Genomic DNA, 19208 nt, shown 5'->3' with positions numbered 1-19208 from the left:
CATATTAATTACTTAGGGCCTTTCATTCCTGCAATGATTCTGATTATTCATCCCATATTTTATAAAAGCCTCAGCCAAAATTAGTAGCAGCAGTTTGCACAGCAATTGTGCCTATTTCTTCACAACTCCAAATCTCTGTTTTCTAATGCTTACATAAATAACATTTCCATTACAAAGCCTTTCTTTGTTCTGTCTTTTTAGAAAGGGTGCTTTGAAAAATCCCTTGCATAGAAAAGAATATTTGTAACACAGACGATTTAAAAGATAATTGTTAAGCATAAAGACTAATTGGAAATCACTCATGTAACTATCACCTATTTTAAGAGGCAGAAAATTGCTGGTAGCGTTAAAGTCCTCTTTGTGCACATCATCCTGCCTATGCAATAAAGACTATCCATGGTCTGCCTGTACTGGAAATCATTCTCCTGCCTTTATTTATAGTTTCAACACATTTTTGTATATCCTTTAAAAGTAGCTTAGATTTCATTATAGAACATGAATCATTTTGTATATATGATTTTGTGATCTGTTTTGCTCACTTAATATCACTTGTGGTTTCCACTGATGTTAGTGTACATAGCTATGGTCCCTTCATTTTAATTGTTATATATAGTCTCCTGTTACATGAAGTCGTCACAATTTCTGTTTTATCAGATTGGCTGTTGATGAACACTGAAGTGGGGCAATTTGGACTTATAGCAGGCACTGCTATGGTGAAATATCCTTGTGTCTTTCCTGTGTCAACTATGCAAGGATACCCATTAGAGATATCCTTGAAGAGGAATTGCTATATCCCAGATAGAACATCTTTTTATTTTTGCTCTATACCTTCCTCGGCACTTAGTGGCAGCAGGCTTTTTAATTTTTGCCAACCTAGTCTGTGTATGAGGATAGTTAAAATTAGAGCTTCAGTTTTCATATCCCTTCTTATTAAAGAAGCTGTATACCTAAGAGCTTTTCCAAGCATTCCACTGGGATAGTTCTCCTTCCTTGGATCTTCTAGCACATGTTCTACATTACAATGCTTTGTTTTATTTTTCTTTGTTATAAGTGGTCCTGTTTGTATTCTAATCTATATGATTTCTGAGAGCTGAATCAAGGTTTCATTCCTTTTGGGTCCTTGTAGTTTCTAATGCATGGTCTAATGATGAGGTATGCCTTATTTTTAGCTGACTAAATCCATGCATATTTGAAGGTATGAATTGCAAAGCAGACATGAGATAGGGCTAACAAAATAGGCTTTAAAAATTAGAGAGCAAGGGAATTAATACTATCTTTTCTAATGACCAGGAAAAACTTACTCAATTTTGAAAATATATAGTTTTATTCTTTCCAAATTGGAGATAACATCAATGACAGCCTTATAGGGTTGCTTATTAATTAAATGCAATAATTTCTGTCAGTCATATATGTAAGCTGTAGTATGCCTTTCCAGTCCCTGGGGGCTTTTACTGATGTTGGTATTGTTATAATTCTCACTACTACCACCAATTAGGACTTGTTTTTAAGACCTAGCCTAGAAGAGTGAAAGTGCCTGTGTTGCTGTTCTCTTGAGGTTGGAGATTAGAATCTAAACATATTCCTTCTCTGTTGAGAAAAACTTAAATGGTGATGGGAAAGATACAATTCATTTTGTAGAAATGAAACAGGGGTAGAATGTGCACCATTCTTTTTACTATTCACGAATATGTGAAAAGGGGGCAGATAGGGATTTTTCAAAAGAAAAGAAAAATGAGCAAGGAGAAAAACGTTGCTCCTTTTATCATTTTCTTTCTACTAATACACCCGAGAGGTGATTGACGATACCATGAAAGCTCCAAATGTACAGGATCAGAAATCTCAAACCAGCTCATAAAACTTAGCCACCTGCTAAGTTAGAATCCAATTTGAAGAAACACCACAAATGTATAAGGGGACCTCAAAACACTTTGAAGCCAAGATTAGATTTAGGAAAAAGAGAATCAAAACTCTCAAGTGAGTATGCAAACCATAATTAGGTGGAGCAGTGGCAGTGTCAGAAGCAGATTTGCACAATTCTAACAGCAATTTATGGCGAAATGTAAACTAAAGCCTCTACTGCCTTGTTAAGCCAGTGTCAGTGAAGTGTAAGCCTCAATAAATGAGCTATGTGTCTGCTAGGGAGGGGATCATTGTAAGCACTCAGAAATGGGTTAACATTTTGGAATCTGGGTTGTAATGTAAACATATGTGCTTATAATGTTCCATGGCAGTATTTCTAAAATGTTTTCAGAGTAGCTATGTTTATAGCTCTGGTCTCATATAATTTACATGTACCTTTCCATAAAAATAATCTCTTGATGTTCAAAAGCAAATTAAAAGAAAAGATCTGTTTAAAATAAAAATAAAAAACAACTCTTCAAGACATAGGTTGAAATAATCCGAATTTGTAGAGGTAGATCAGTCACTTCACTGTTTAAAATGCTCCAAGGGTTCCCTTGCAATTTGCAGAATAAAGTTCAAATGCTTTAACATTAGCATAAACTCCCTCAAACACACTTTCTCATTTGTCAATATGTGTCCATTCTGCACAGACACCACATTTTGTGCTTTGATACCAAAAAACTGCAGTTTTTGCCTGCTTCATAGTTGATTCTATTTCTTCAGTTAGGAAAACCGTTCCCAACATTTTAAAATGTTGCTCAGTTGTACATTAGTTCTCACGAAGAGACAGGAATGTTTCCTTGATATTTACCTGGATCATCCAAATTTACCTAAGGATGACCCATACTCCATAACACACACAGACCTTTATCATTCTAATCATTGCCTTGTGTCTATAGTAACTATTATATGTCTGATTCTTCCTTGAATTTTTAATGTTAACTCAGCAAATTACTTAAGTTATCTGTTTAACATGTGAGCACTTTGTGAATTAAATACTTGCTGAATTGAAACATTCCTAATTCATGCATGTGAATTCGTGATTATAGAAAATGCAGCTAGATTCAAAATTAGACATTTTCGTATTGAGGACTTTTATGCAAATGTGAATAGGGTTCATGAGTAGGACAAGCTGGGCTGGACCCTCAAGAGAACTGCCAAAATGAAATGTCTTGCTCAGCTACATTGTTCAAGGAAGTGCTGGCTACCAGGAACCCAATTTTAACAGAGGTCGGGATGGTTAAACTGAAGATCCAGAAATCCTCCTTGAGCATGCATTCTCCAGGTGCATGCGTGTGGCTACTTCTAAACCCTGCTGGGTAGAACAGAGCTCTACAAACCACCTTCTAACTTTGCAGAAATTGGCTGATATCTGTGTTTTGTTGGAAGCAGAGTCTGATGAGATATTGTGATCAGGAAAGTATGAGTTCATTTATAAGAGTTCAAAGGCAAGAGAAATTAAGCCAAGACTGCTAATCAAAAAGTTCAGAGGTTTGTATACTTAGGAAGCTCAGAAAATTTAACCACCTACTAGAACACTTCTAATGTTACTCAGCTTGATAATTTTTCATTTTACTAACCATACTTACAAACATCTAATTTGAGCCCAACAATCTATGGACTTTGAGTTGAATATGACCTTAAAGGTCTTCTTGTTCAGTGCTTTAAAATATATCTGTCTGCAAAAGTATCTCACATACATATCCAGCATGGAGACAAAGACACTGTGGCTGAAGTAGTGGAGGAGGCTAGGGACCCCATTGCTTGTTACCTATAACAAGTCTCACCACTGTCTCAGCTTACTTTGCCCCTGGGAGCTTGATTCAGAATAGAGATTAAGAGCCACTGATCTAGTAATACAATCCAGCTCCCTGCTGATGCACCTGGGAAAGCAGAGGAAGATGGCCCAAGTGCTTGGGCCCCTGCCACCATGTGGGAGACCCAGAAGAAGCTCATGACTCCTGGCTTTGGCCTGGCTCTGCCTGGTCGTTGTGGCCATTTGGGGAGTGAACTAGCTTATGGAAGACCTCTGTCTGTCCTCTCTGCATAACTCTGCCTTTCAAATAAATAAATAAATCTTTTTTTTAAAATAGTGTACTACTATAGTTTTAATGACCTGTAGTTATTTTAAAATTTACTATATATGAGTAAAATGATCAACTTTCCATTTGCTTATTGGATATAGCCCTTGCCTTTATCACTGATGAACTAGAGTTGTTTACTTTTTGCTTCTTGATCTCTTTATTTAGTGGTGCATTAAGCCTTTGACTGTATTTTTAATTAAAAACATCTTATCTCAAAAACTAAAGAAAAATAAAAAAGGAGAGAAAGGAAGGAAGGGGAATAGGAAAGAAAGAAGGGAGAGGGAGGGGAAGTGTGGAAGGGAGTAAGGGAATATTATTCTATTGTTAGAATTATATCTATAAAATAGATTGAATCTGTTCTCTTTGTATTAACAGTACAATAACATGAAAAAATAAAGTATAAAAAATTTTAAGAGATAATTAAAAAAATGGAGACAACATTTTAGTAATCCCCTTTTGTTCATGAAAAACATAAACCTGTGGGCACGTATATTCCTGCTGATGGTCAGGCAGCTAATGAGTTCTGGGATTAGAACTGCAACACAAAGTATCTAAACTTTTAGATAATATATCATTGTTATTTATAAATTTATAATGATAGATATATTGCAGTGAAAATTATAACCAACCCATCAGAATCATCCTGATGTTCTCCTTTCTTTCTTTTTTTAACTTTTATTTAATGAATATAAATTTCCAAAGTACAGCTTATGGATTACAGTGGTTTTTTCCCCACCATAACTTCCCTCTCGCCCTCACCCCTCCCCTCTCCTGATCCCTCTCCCATTCCATTTACATCAAGATTCATTTTCAATTATCTTTATATACAGAAGATCAATTTAGCATATATTAAGTAAAGCTTTCAACAGTTTGCACCCACACAGAAACACAAAGTGTAAACTACTGTTTGAGTACTAGTTATAGCATTAATTCACATTGTACAACACATTAAGGACAGAGATCTAGATGGGGAGTAAGTGCACAGTGACTCCTGTTGTTGACTTAACAAATTGACACTCTTGTTTATGTCATCAGTAATCACCAGAGGCTTGTCATGAGCTGCCAAGGCTATGGAAGCCTTTTGAGTTCACCAATTCCAATCTTATTTAGACAAGGTCATAGTCAAAGTAGAAGTTCTCTCCTCCCTTCAGAGAAAAGTACCTCCTTCTTTGATGGCCTGTTCTTTTCACTGGGATCTCACTCACAGAGATCTTTCATTTATTTTTTTTCCCCCACAATGTCACAGTGTCTTGGCTTTCCATGCCTGAAATACTCTCATGGGCTTTTTAGCCGGATCTGAATGCCTTAAGGGCTGATTCTGAGGCCAGCTTGCTGTTTAGGACATCTGATTCTTTTTTATTTTTTATATTTTTGTAAGGCAGACTTAGTTAGACAGTGAGACAGAGAGAAAAGTCTTCCTTCCGTTGGTTCACCCCCCAAATGGCCAATACGGCCAGCATGCTGCGCAGATCTGAAGCCAGGATCCAGGTGCTTCCTTCTGGTCTCCCATGCAGGTGCAGGGCCCAAGGACTTGGGCCATCCTCCACTGCCTTCCCGGGCCACAGCAGAGAGCTGACCTGGAAGAGGGGCAACCAGGACAGAATCCGGCGCCCCGACCTGGACTAGAACCCGGGTACTGGCACCACAGTCGGAGGATTAGCCTAGTGAGCCGTGGTGCCAGCTAACATCTGCCATTCTATGAATCTGCTGTGTATTCCAATTCCCATGTTGGATCGTACTCTCCTTTTTAATTGTATGAGTTAGTATTAGCAGACACTAGTCTTGTTTATGTGATCCTTTTGACTGTTAATCCTATCATTATGATCAATTATGAACTGAAATTGATTACTTTGACTAGTGAGATGGCATTGGTACATGACATCTTGATGGGATTGAATTGGAATCCCTTGGCACGTTTCTAGCTCTACCATTTGGGGCAAGTCCGATTGAGCATGTGCTGAACTGTACTTCTCCCTCTTTCATTCCCACTCTTATATTTAACAGGGATCACTTTTCAGTTAAATTTAAACACCTAAGAATAATTGTGTGTTAATTAAAGATTTCAACCAATAGTATTAAGTAGAACAAAAAACACTAAAAGGGATAAAGTATTAAGTTGTTCCTCGACAGTCAACACAAGGGCTGATCATGTCATTGTTTCTCATAGTGTCCATTTCACTTCAACAGGTTTCCTTTTTGGTGCTCGGTTAGTTGTCACAGATCAGGGAGAACATATGATATTTGTCCCTTTGGGACTGGCTTAATTCACTCAGCATGATGTTTTCCAGATTCCTCCATTTTGTTGCAAATGACCGGATTTCATTTTTTTTTTTTTTACTGCTCTACAGTATTCTATAGAGTACATATCCCATAATTTCTTTATCCAGTCTACTGTTGATGGGCATTTAGGTTGATTCCAGGTCTTAGCTATTGTGAATTGAGCTGCAATAAACATTGAGGTGGAGACAGATCTTTTATTTGCCAATTTAATTTCCTTTGGGTAAATTCCAAGTAGTGGGATGGCTGGGTTGTATGGTACGGTTATATTCAGGTTTCTGAGGAATCTCCAAACTGACTTCCACAGTGGCTTAACCAGTTTACATTCCCACCAACAGAGGGTTAGTGTCCCTTTTTCCCCACATCCTCGCCAGCATCTGTTGTTGGTAGATTGCTATATGTGAGCCATTCTAACTGGGGTGAGGTGAAATCTCATGGTGGTTTTGATTTGCATTTTCCTGATGGCTAGTGATCCTGAACATTTTTCATGTGTCTGTTGGCCATTTGGATTTCCTCTTTTGAAAAATGTCTATTGAGGTCCTTGGCCCATCTCTTAAGTGGGTTGTTGGTTTTGATGTTGTGGAGTTTCTTGATTTCTTTGTAAATTCTGGTTATTAACCCTGTATCTGTTGCGTAGTTTGCGAATATTTTTTCCCATTCTATTGATTGCCTCTTCACTTTCCTGACTGTTTCTTTTGCAGTACAGAAACTTCTCAATTTGATGTTATCCCAATTGTTAATCATCCAGATGTTTTGCTTTCAACATGTGCCTGTTAAGATACCATCTTATTTCTAAGAAGTCAAATTTCCACTATAAGAACTTGGGTAATGTTGGAACTCTCGCTGAGCTGTTTGGATATACCCTCACAGTAGAAAACCTAGTACAGATGGTTAGTGTATCCTGTATTAAGAAACCATTGCTGGCCGGCGCCGCTGCTCAATAGGCTAATCCTCCGCCTGTGGCGCCGGCATATCAGGTTCTAGTCCCGGTCGGGGCGCTGGATTCTGTCCTGGTTGCCCCTTTTCCAGGCCTGCTCTCTGCTGTGGCCAGGGAGTGCAGTGGAGGATGGCCCAAGTACTTGGGCCCTGCACCCCATGGGAGACCAGGAGAAGCACCTGGCTCCTGCCTGCGGATCAGCACGGTGTGCCGGCCACAGGGCGCTGGCCGCGGTGGCCATTGGAGGGTGAACCAACGGCACAGGAAGACCTTTCTCTCTGTCTCTCTCTCTCTCACTGTCCACTTTGCCTGTCAAAAAAAAAAAAAAAAAAAAAAAAGAAACCCTTGCTGTCAGAACAGACTTGACTTGATAGGGTAGTATGGGTGCACACGCACAGATTAATAGTGGCTAGCTAGCACACTATTTGAGAAGGATTTTGAAAGTTTGTCCAAGTTTGCCATATATACCCTCTAACCTAGGTATAGAAATGAAGAATTGAGAATCACATACAACATCTTCCTCCCTTCAACTGATCAGCAAAACTATAAAACCAACACATCAATATTTATTCCTTTGCATTAGTAGGCAATATAATAAATGTATTTCTGACTAGAACCAGAAATAATAAGCTTAGATATATTTCCATTTGCAAAGACAGAGAATGTCCTTAGTATTGGTAGTCTCCAGCATCAGGTACTTTGTTTTATGATATCTTCCATAGTATTAAAAGAAAGGAAGTATATACTAAATAAAAAGTTTATATAAAATTAAAACATTAAAGTTATAAATTTATATAAAATTAAAATATTAAAATTTTTAAGTTATAAACTAATAACGCATTGAAACACTGTCAGACAAGTGAAGTTACTTTAACCACCAACTTAAATGTGCTGTTATCAGTTAGCTACATCTCTCTTCCATGATTTGCAATACACTTACATATATATAAATGTAATGCAGATGATAAACTCTGAAACATAGGTGACTCCTGATTAGGAACTGTTGTCCATCAGAAGTACTTAGTTTTCACAAATTCTCCACTCACTGATTTGTGTGAAACCTTGATCTCAGATTTGGAGGGAAAGTAAGTACAAGGTGCCAAGGCCTTTTGCCCAAGGGTTGGAGCAATCAGACGTGTCTCTGAGAGGCCCAGGTCAATCTAGCATTCCTCTGAGACACGGACCTGGGCTATCTGTGTCTGACAGTGGACTGGAAAGGCAGAGGAAGTCAACAGCTGGTTGTTACCATTGAAGAATTCAAGGAAAACTTAGTTTGAAGCCTGGTGCATTTCTACCAGAGGTTAAAGTTTTAAAAGAGGGCAAAAGAAGGAATTTATAATGATTTCTCTTTCAATGGTTGAAAATCCTTCCAGCTGTCTAGTTTTTTTAATTTTTATAAATTGAAAGATATTGATTTCTATCAGTATTTTGCCTGAATATCTACTATGAAGCATGGAATAAAATTTCATTTTTTTGTGAAATAGGAAAAAAAAAAAAAAAAGGAAACACTGGTACCTGCTCATTGAACAACCAGTATAGGAAAATAAAATTTAAAAAAGCAACTGTACTCTATATGATTTGGGATTATGTTTTTGGTCATACATAATTTACTGGTTCCATTCATATTTAACCCTCCATCCTACTCAAACCTATTTTTCAGGAGCTGCCTGAATGTCAGTGGTGATTTTGTACATTTTACAGTCACTTTCAGAAAGTGGGGTAAGTGGAAAAAATTCTGTTTCTCACTTCCTGGCAGGATTTATTTTTTTACCCTTCACTTGCAAAAAACATCCAAATCCAAACTTGCACTTTCAAGGTACAACTTTTGGTTCTAACTTTATTTTTAAAATGTTACAGATGGCGTTAGATGCTCAATCTATCCATTTATTTTTCCATGGCAATATATTTCTGGAGTATAAATGAGAAATGGTTGAGAAATCTAGTGCATGATATAAATTAAATAATATGAGAGTTAAAACTGTTCCTCTTGAGAACAAATTACTTGCTGTGATCTCGATATTGTACTAATATTAACACAACTAATGAATGCATAATTCTAAGTGCATGCACGTATGCTCTTTCACTCTACAGTCAGATACTCTTGCTAGCCAATGGTCTATTGATCTGTAGATCTCTACTCCGATTGCCTGTCAGATGTATCGATGGAACTTTCAAAATATGTATTTGGATGTATGGAGGTCATACTTCATCTACAAGTATTTAGCTTTGGAAACACATGCTTAAAAAAAAACTTGTCAAGTGATTACAATACACCAACAATAGTGACTTGTATAAGAGCAAGTAAAAATATTAAGCCAGAAGATAAAACATTTGATGCAGTGTTTCAACAGAAAGCACATAATCTCTAAACTGATACACTTTGCTCTTCCTCCTAATTGTTGTAGGCTAGAATTAATGGAAGTCAAGGTCTCCTGGAGATCTAAAATTCATAATTTTGTTTTGTCAAATGCCAGTATTTGTGAAATCAGATACAATATAGATTATGAGAAATTCAGAAGTCTAGACTTATGGATTAATTATCCTGTTTAATTGAAATGCTTTCAAGGTGTTTGGGATATATGAGAGACAGCAAATGAATCACTAAGGATATTCAAAGTGGAAAATAAATCTACCTTTCTTCTCACCCTCTGGAATAATGCCTCTGGATATATATTAATGCATCAAGTTGCATAAACATGACAAAGTTATTATAATTATTTTCTTACTTATCTCCAGACTCTTCCTTTATGAATATATTACACTACGGTAATTCCATTTAATAGTAACCTAGCAACAACATGCCTGAAGGAGGTTGTTATTTTGCTGAAGATGGAAAGCTTTGTAATAGTTTGACTGGGTAAGACTCATATTCTCCTAAAGCAAGAAAATCTCTTGGGAAAAATCTCATCACTCCATCCTATAAAAGTTAGCCTGCCTATGAAAAAAATCTGAATCTTCTTCCTTTTGCCATTTTTGCCAATAATATTGAAACATTTGCAAGACTTTTCCTATACTAAATGAAAAGACAACAAACAGTAATCCAATTACGTAGATTCTGTTGTCATTTGTTAAAAGCCAGAATCATATTTCTAGATGCACACATCTATTAAGTAGATTTTGATTCTTTTCTTGGGTCAGCTTTTCCACCTGTCTAGAGCTCTGATTGAATTGACACGTGGAAAGTCAGTAATTTTTCTTGAGAGTTTGACATTCTCGTCTAAGTCATTGAACTGTATAACTGAGTGGGTGTAAATATAGTTATTGTCTTCTCTTCTTGAGACAGTTTGTTAAGACAGGAGGTTGAATAATTCCTGCATTTATTATTGGTGGGAACGTTTCATTAATCTTCATGATGAAATGTGCAATAAGAATGTAAAATGTTATTACAATAATGCATCATTTTTCCTTTTGTGACTTTGTTTTTGAGCTTGAATGTTATTCCTCTTGATACAACAGTGTTGCTTTATTTTCTCACATAATAAGTATAACTTGATATCACCTTTAATATATAGTGCCCCTGGCAGGAAGGCATCTCCAGGGAAACTTTGTTATTAGCATACATATGGGATATGCAAATACAAAAAATATTTACACAAAACTTTCTCTCAAGGTTTAAAGAGCTTTTATACCTATTATCCTCTGAGTTTTTAACACAATTCTCGAGTGCAGGTAGAGAACCAATATTACTCTATGCATTGCTTTTTTTCATTTAAAATATCCTTGACTGGGTGAGTATTGGGTCTGTCAGTTAAAATATCACTTGGTTTGCCTCACACATCACAGTGCCTGAGTTCTGGACCTAGCTGGGCTCCTGATTCCAACTTCATGCTACTGTGCACGCTACAAGGCAGTAGGTGATACCTCAGTCCTTTTGGTCTGTGCTACCCACCTTGAAGACCCAGGATGAGGTCCTAGCTCCTGGTTTGGCCTGGCTCAGTCCCAGCTGTTGTGGGCATTTGAGGAGTAAACTTGAAGTTGGGACGTTTCTATATATCTGTCTATCTCTGTCCTCTCTACCTTTCAAATAAATAATATAAAAACCTGGGGTATGCTTGAGTTTCAGCTGAGAAACCCATTAATCACTATTAATTGCTTCTAGGTTTTTAAATATATATAAATGTGTATATACTATCCATATAAATGTATCATAGATTTAATATGAAATATGAAGTATGAAATAGCATGATTTTACTGCTTTGGGAAAGGAAGTTACAGAAAGCTAACATACCCCAAACCTCTGGGGACCAATAAGTGGCTTTATCAAGTTCACAGGGTACAAAATCAATGTGTGAAAGTCAACTATATATTTATATTCTAGTAATACATGATCACAAACCAAAATTTAAAAGAAAAAGAAAACCAGCCATGATCAGTCCAAAATATGAAATATGTAATGAACATATCTAACAAAACTTGTGCAAAATATGTATGCTAAAAACTACTGAATTCTGATGAAAGAAATCAAGGAAGAGATAAATAGAAATATTTCATGTCCATGGATTTGAATATTCAATATAATAAACATGTTAATTTTCTTCAAAATGATCTATACATTCAACACAACACTAATCAAAATCCCATCAGTTGTTTTTATAAATATTCATGAGCCAGTTGTAAAATTCATATGGAAAGGCAAAGGAATTGTACCAGTTATAATATTGAAAGGGAAGAAAAAGGAGGAAGAATCGTGCTACCTACCTTTAGGCTTGTTAACAAGGACTGTGATAAAATGCTGTAGTATTGACAGAATGATAGAAACAGAGGTTAAAGAAGCAGAACAAGTAGTCCAGAAATAGAATTATGCAAGTGTATTAACTGATTATTGGCCAAGGTGTGAAAACAAAACAAGGAAGAAAATTTAAACTTTTTAAAATATTTGTATATTTATTTGAAAAGCAGTTAGAAACACAGAGAGAGGGAAAAATAGAGAGAAAGGTCTTCCATCCACTGGTTCACTCCCCAAATGGCCGCAACAGCTAGAGCTGGGCTGATCTGAAGCCGGGAACCAGGAGCTTCTTCTGGATCTCCCATGTGGGTGTGGAGCCCAAGCACTTGGGCCACCTTCTGCTGCTTTCCCAGGCCAGTAGCAGGGAGCTGGGTCAGAGGAAGAGCAGCTGGGACTCAAACCAGCACTCATATGGGATGCCTGTGCCACAGGCAGAGGCTTAACCTACTACACCACAGTGCTGTCCCAGATTAGACTTTGTAACAAATGAAGCTAGAAAAACTGATCACATATATGCCCCCCAAATCAGTCTGTAACTATATCTCATATTTTTATAAAAGTTAAACAAAATTGCTTTATAAATATAAAATGTAAGATAATACAACTTCTAGAAGGAAACTCAAGGAAAAAAATCATTGTGATCTGGAGCTAGCTAAAGATTCTTATATAACCAGAAACATTTTTAAAGGGAAGAAATTGAATTATCCTGTAGTCAACATAAAAGAAAATGTTACTACACATACGAGTAGTTTACAAAATGTAGAAGTGATTTGAAAATCACTGTTAAATACCTTCATGGAATAAAATCTTAGTAAACAAATTTAAATTACTATCAGTATATAAGAAAAGAAGATTAAATGATTATGTATCACTAAGTTTTTATTTTATGGCTTATAAAAAAAAAGGTAAACCTTGGGGGAGTACGTTGTGGTTCAGGGGTTATCCTGTGCTTGGGATGCCAACATCTCTAATTGGAGTGCTTGATGCGGATTCTGCTCCACCTTTGATCTAGCTTCTTGTTAATGCACCTGGGGTGGTAGCAAATGATTGTCCAAGTACTTGGGTCCTCTCCATTAACATGGGAATCTTAGGTGGAGTTCCTGGCTCCTATCTTTGGCATGATACGGTTCAGGCTATTTTAGGAATTTGGGAATCAGACTACTGGAGAGATTCCTTGCAATCTCTCCCTCTTTCTCTGTGCCTCTGATCATTTAAACAATTTTTAAATAGAGATAAATTGAAAGTATCAAATTTCATAGTAGTATCTTTAAAACAGCCTCTTTCATGGTGTTTCTTGAAGTATGTAAATAATCTACTAGCTTATAAACAGAACAAAATTAAACAGTTTTTTAAAAAAACATTGAAAAGCAAAGCACCAGTGACAGTGAAGTAGGAGAGCTATATTGGCAAAATATTGTATTGTTATAATTCTGTCATTGTAGCATGTAACATGAGTATCTATCTTTTATGAAAATATCCATCTCTTGGGTTTGTTGTAAAGTCACTTGGCTGCACATAATCACTTAGCCTTCCTTGCTTATATGCTAATGCTAATTTTGATGTTTTGATTAATATGGTTTTACTCCAGGAAGTTATTCAACAGTTATTTCTGAAACACTTCTTTGAGTTTTGCAGACTACTCATATGCATAGTAACATTTGAATTTTAATGTACTCTCTAAAGATTACCCAAAAGCACTTAACGAATACTCTGGCTTGTATAATAAGATATTGCTATTCATATCCTGGGATTCCAGAGTACATACATATTGAATAGGAATTAATATTTATGGTTATTCCCATAATTATTCGAAAAAGTGGAGAGAGCTGTGAAGGTATTATCTTATTGATCAAACAAGATTCAACTCCAAATGTATCCACTTCACAGATGTAAGAGGAATGACTTAATTTACAAGGAAGATGCCATTTACAAACTCGTCACATGTCAGATGCAACTAAGGCTAAACACTGTACTTCAAAGTATCGTAGTGTTTGGAATCATCTTTGTAGGTTCACCTTCAAAATTTATCTTTTGCTTCTCCAACGGAAGAGCTGATTGGATTATTCCTTCTTGAGGTGTTCATTTAAAAGCTATCCAACTGAAACTTTCAGGGAACTCTTGACTGTTTAATATTTAAAAACTGAACTTGTCATATTTTTCCTTGAAGTACAGCTTGTAAAAGGCTGTTTCAAAGGAGTTGGTCAAATATGGCTTGTTTCTGTTTCTTTCATTCTTTATAATAAATTTAGTACATTATTATTATTATTATTTTGATAAAGCACCTCCTATATGCCAATCTCTGAAGAAAGCACTATGAATGCAGTGTTTTTTTAAATTTATTTGTTATACAAGTTCCATGTATTTCATATATACAGATTTAAGAACATAGTGATACTTCCCACCCAACTCTCCCTCATGCCCACACTGAACCCCTTCTTTTTCTCCATCTCCTATTCCTACTCTTAAATATTACAGAGGTCTATTCTCAGTTTATTTAACAATTGTAAGGTTACCTCTACACTAGTGAAGAGTTCAACTAATAGTATCAAGAGAAAAACACTGTTCCACACCAGCAAACACAAGGACTGTATACAATCATCAATCTCAAAATGCCCATTTCATTCCAGTACATTACATTTTAGGTAGTTTAGCATTGATAATTACATATGAAGTTAATTTTAGGACATTTTTAATCTAAAACAGTATTTGCTGAGAAAGTCACTTATTTAACGGTGATCCCTTACCTCTGTTATATATACATAAATAGGAATGTTAGTTCAGAGGCAGACACACACAAACTCAGACACAGAGAAAGAAGAAGAGGGGAGGGGGAGAGCGAGAGAAGAGAAAGACGCAGAGAGACTGATAGGCTATTAAAAAAGGGAACTCTCCCATCCACTTGTTCATTCCACAATGATTGCAATGCCCAAACTTGAGCTGAGGCTGAAGCCAGGGGTCAGAAACTCAGTCTAGATCTCCCACATGGATGAGAGAACCATATTTAGTTAAGTCAACCCTGATGTTTCCCAGGTTCTGCATCAGCAGAGTGCCTGAGTCAGGAGCAAGAGGTGGGATCAAAGCTAGATATGCTGATGTGAAACTCTGGAACCTTAACGGGCATCTTAAATGCCAGACAAAATGCCTGCCCCAGAAAAAATGCACTTCAGTTAGTTTGTTGTATGTTTCTTCTACAGTCATGTTATAACAAACTAGGCTTGTTAAAATAATTAATGTTCTGCTTTTACAATTAGTGGCTTTCATTTAATATGCAAATTATTGCATAGTAACTTTATCACTAAAAAAAGTGACGAGTCATTGAATCAAGAAAACATACTTATTCAGTATATTGGTTATTTTCTTGCTTAGGTGTGTAATTATGATTAAAATTCTGGGATGATCCTTTGACCTACTGTTTATAATTCCATTGGGATGACCACATCTAACATTGGAGGGTCTCTGTTCAGGTATAAACTCTCCCTGATTCCAGCTTTCTGCTGACGTACACCCCAGGAGGGAACAGGTGATCATTCACATAGTGTGATCCTTTCCAACCATGTGGAGACCTGCCTATACTTCAGAAACTTTCCCACTCCTTGCTATACTTCATAAATGTTATAATTATTTACCATACATATATTTTCTTTGGAAAGCAATTATTAATTATTTACTGTGTAGATGTTCTTTTCAAATTACAAAACATTTATATTGATCTACCTATAAAATTCTTAATAAATTTTTTCCATTTTAATTATTTAAACAATACACTTAAATTTTTCTTTCAAAAATTATTTGTTAAAAATTTTTTGAGGTAGCATATTTTAAATTTATAACCAATGTCTTCATGGATCAATAAATTAAAAAAGAGCAAATAAAATGTAAAAAGATGAGTCAAGAAGGAAAATAGATGAGAGTAGTAACAATATTCAAAGGAAAATATGTTCATTTCAATAATATAAATTTTAGAATAGTCACAAAATCATTAAAACCACAGCAGTGTATAATTGTTGTCAATTACTTGACAAAGATTTAAAACAAGTTTGATGAAGCATCTGTATTTGTATCAAAGTGGATGCACAGATATTTCTTTTTTTTTTAAAGTTAAATTCCCACGTGTGAGGGAGAACATACAGTATTTTGTTTTTGTGCCTTGCCTTATTTCAGTGCTCCAATTCCAACATTTTGCTACATTTTTACTGGCAATTTTTCCACTTTCACCTTCTTTCATAGTGATAAACATGTTTCTGGGTTTCTGTGTATAGTGCATCCTTAAGTATCTTTTTTAAGGCTGGACAAGTGGTGAAGAATTCTTTGAATTTCTGTTGGTTATGGAAGGTCTGTATTTCACCTTCATTCAGAAATGAGAACTTTGCAGGGCACAGTATTGTTGGTTGACAGATTTTTTTCTTAAGACTTGGGCTATATCTTGTCATTCTCTCCTAGTCTGTAGAGTTTCTGATGAGAAGTCAGCTGTGAGTCTAATTGCAGATATTCTGAAAGTAGTCTGGCATTTCTCTTGTGCACATTTTAGAATCTTTTCTTTATGTTTTACTGTGTAAAGTTTGACTACAATGTGTTGTGATGAAGTCTTTTCTGGCCATGTCTATTAGGAGTTCTCTGTGTTTCTTATACATGGACATCCTTTTCTTTCTCCAAATCAGGGAAGTTTTCTGTAATTATTTCAATACAAAGGAAGACCTTTCTCTCTGTCTCTGTCTCTCACTGTCCACTCTGCCTGTCCAAAAAAAAAAAAAAAAAAAAATGGCCTTATAATCCATTCCCTCTTTCCATTCCTTCAGGAAATCCTAAGACCTATATGTTGGGTTGTTTGATAATATCCCCCAAATCTCCAACACTGCTTTTTAGTTTCTTCCTCCTCCTCCTTTTCCTCGTACTTCTTTTCTCCTCCTCCTTCTCTTCCTCTTCTTCTTCTTCCTTCTTCTTATACTACTTCTACTACTATACTACTACTACTACTACTACTACTACTATAAAATTTCCAGAGATTGTCTTCTAACTTGGATATTATTTCTCCTGCCTCATCAAGTTTGTTATTAAGGCTCTCCACTGCATTTTTATTTGATCTATTTAATTTTATTTCTAATATTTCATTTTTATTTCTCTTTAAAATTTCAATTTCATGGAAAAATTTCATTCATGTCATATATGTATTTCCTTAATTCATAGATTTTCTTCTGATTATTTCTAAGTATCCTATGATCAATTTTTTGAATTCTGTTTCTGGCATTTCTTCAATGTCTTCATCCTCATATTCTAGTATTGAAGTGTAATGTTCTTTGGTGGTGTCATATTGTCTGTCTTATTCTTGTTTTTAAGTTGCTGCATTTATTTTTATGCATTTATGGAGATACTTTTTTTCCCTCTGTGATGGCTTTTATCTTTGGACTATGCCTCTGTGGCTTAGTAGAGTGTCTGTTCTTTCAGTGAATACCCAGAAGTGTTTGCTGGATGGGGCCTGGGAGCTTTGTTCAGTGCTCCAGAGTGAGGAGTGTCCAAGGTGACACCCAAGCTGGGCATGGTAAATCAATCTCTCTCTCTCTCTCTCTCTCTTTTTTTTTTTTGACAGGCAGAGTGGACAGTGAGAGAGAGAGACAGAGAGAAAGGTCTTCCTTTGCCGTTGGTTCACCCTCCAATGGCACTGCGGCTGGCACACCGCACTGATCCGATGGCAGGAGCCAGGTACTTCTCCTGGTCTCCCATGCAGGTGCAGGGCCCAAGCACTTGGGCCATCCTCCACTGCACTCCCTGGCCACAGCAGAGAGCTGGCCTGGAAGGGGGGCAACCGGGACAGAATCTGGCGCCCCGACCAGGACTAGAACCCAGTGTGCCGGCGCCGCAAGGTGGAGGATTAGCCTAGTGAGTCGCGGTGCCGGCCAATTTCTCTCTCTCTTTATCAGAGGCGAGTTTTGGTCAGCCCTGTTGGTGTAGTCTCATGCTCACTTCCTCTCCTCCAAGGAGACCAATGCCCAGTGGGCGCAATATTCATCATGCTGCCACATGAGCCACACAAAGGATCCATGCAGTCCTCAGTGTGAGCATGGGTCCCATAGCAATGACTCTCACCAGGCAATCAGGGAGCCCTGAGCAAGTGGAGCCACCTGCAGTAACTGCTCAGAGATCCAGCCACACCCTCTGCCCTCCATGCAGCCCCATTGTTTTCGCAGCCTGTCCCAGAACACAAGGCTCCCATAATCACGAGTGCCTAGCCCCATTATTCTCCTAGCCAGATTCAGGCTCACCTCTTAGCTGGTTGCTGGGCACACAGACACAAGCTAGCTCAGCTGTTACATATGTCCGAAATGGTGCCTGCCCTCTCTCAGCTAGTTACAGGATGCTGGTGCCAGGTGCTCAGTAAGAGAGAAATGTGCCCCTTTTTATTTCCCCTCTAGGTTAGCAGGTATATTATTCCCTGCTGGGCTCCAAGCCAGAGTTGTGCCAGGCTCTTCCTGCAGCTTTACTTTGCTCTTCAAAACTAGTGCTGAGGCTCTGGTCTGTTGGGATCCTGAGTTGTGCATGTCCACACCCTTCACGTAGATCCATATTGTTCCTCTAATTTATGTGGAGTTTCCTCTGCAGTTTTCTCTTGTTTCCTGAGATTACACTCTCTCCACTTTTTTTTTTAAGATTTATTTTTTTATTTGACAGGCTGAGTTATAGAGAGAGGTAGAGACAGAGAGAGAGGTCTTCCTTCCGATGGTTCACTCCCCAGATGACCACAATGGCTAGAGCTGTGCTGATCCGAAGCCAGGAGCCAGGGGCTTCCTCGGGTCTCCCACGTGGGTGCAGAGGCCCAAGGACTTGGGCCATCTTCTACTGCTTTCCCAGGCCATAGCAGAGAGCTGGATCGGAAGAGGAGCAGCTGGGACTAGAACCGGCGCCCATATGGGATGCCGGTGCTGCAGGCCAAGGCGTTAACCTGCTAAGCCACAGTGCCGGCCCCTCTCCACTTTTTTTTAAACTATCTTCCCCTAGACTAGGGCAGTAAGCTGCCTCCCTATTCTGCCATCTCAGAATCTCCCCAAATGTAATGGTTTTATGGGTTGAATTGCACTGCCCCATTCTCCAAAGTTGTATGTTGAAATCATAGCCCTAATACCTGAAAATACAAGTGCATTTGAAAATAAGGTCTTCAAAGAGGTAATTGTATTAAACAGGTGAATACTTTCATCCTTAACCCATGATTTATGTCTGTATAAGAAGACTCCCTTAAAACCCAAGTAGGAACAATGAGAAGATGGTATGAATAATTAGAATAAGACAGCCA

At 37.3% G+C, this 19208-nt stretch overlaps 1 long non-coding RNA gene across 2 annotated transcripts in view; it reads left to right on the top strand.

Moving 5' to 3' along the window:
• LOC103351542 (uncharacterized) overlaps window positions 1-19208 on the top strand; it is a 262527-nt gene that overhangs the window by 191625 nt on the left and 51694 nt on the right. For both annotated transcript variants that reach the window (XR_011383278.1, XR_007911495.2), the window contains exon 3: window positions 8861-8919. This is a non-coding gene — a long non-coding RNA (uncharacterized lncRNA). The remainder of the gene's footprint in view (window positions 1-8860; window positions 8920-19208) is intronic.

The sequence above is a fragment of the Oryctolagus cuniculus genome, chromosome 17 (assembly GCF_964237555.1).
Source record: "Oryctolagus cuniculus chromosome 17, mOryCun1.1, whole genome shotgun sequence".
NCBI lineage: Eukaryota > Metazoa > Chordata > Mammalia > Lagomorpha > Leporidae > Oryctolagus > Oryctolagus cuniculus.
This window is presented reverse-complemented; position numbering and strand designations above follow the sequence as displayed.